The 525-nt window shown below is 40.2% G+C and overlaps 1 protein-coding gene across 6 annotated transcripts in view; it reads left to right on the top strand.

The window, feature by feature from the left end:
• The window catches only part of KMT2E (lysine methyltransferase 2E), a 112,974-nt gene that overhangs the window by 89,876 nt on the left and 22,573 nt on the right, over positions 1-525 (top strand). The gene's annotated exons all lie outside the window — the stretch shown is intronic.

The raw sequence follows: 525 nt of genomic DNA, 5'->3' as shown, positions 1-525 counted from the left end.
CAAGTGAGGTGGTGCAGGCTCCCACCCTGGGGGTTTTTAAGAGGAGGTTGGATGACCACCTTACTGGGGTCATTTGACCCCAGTGCTCTTCCTGCCATGGCAGGGGGTCGGACTAGATGATCTGCTCAGGTCCCTTCCAACCCTAGAAACTATGAAACTAGCCTGAGCAGTACTGTTGTCATTGTCATGCCTAATCTTTTCTGAAGTTAAGATTTATTTGTAATGATAAAAATGCCTTGCCTTTAGGTGTGCATGGCCTTTCACAGATAACACAATGCAGGCATCTGTATTCAAGAGTTTGTGATCTAAACTGGTCTTGTACCTCCTGCATTGACTTTAATGGAGCTGTGTGTGTGTGCTGAGATCTGACTGTACACAAGGATGAAGATCTGAATTGCTCATGCCTTCAAAACAAAAATCCAGTTTTGTTGAATAACATAATGATTATAATGATGTTGATATACTCATTCTTCCAAGCAGATGATTTATTTTGATATATTTGTACTTAAAAAAAAAAAAAAAAAA

This window comes from Gavialis gangeticus, unplaced genomic scaffold (assembly GCF_001723915.1).
Source record: "Gavialis gangeticus isolate Ggan-Ray unplaced genomic scaffold, GavGan_comp1, whole genome shotgun sequence".
Lineage (NCBI taxonomy): Eukaryota > Metazoa > Chordata > Crocodylia > Gavialidae > Gavialis > Gavialis gangeticus.
This window is presented reverse-complemented; position numbering and strand designations above follow the sequence as displayed.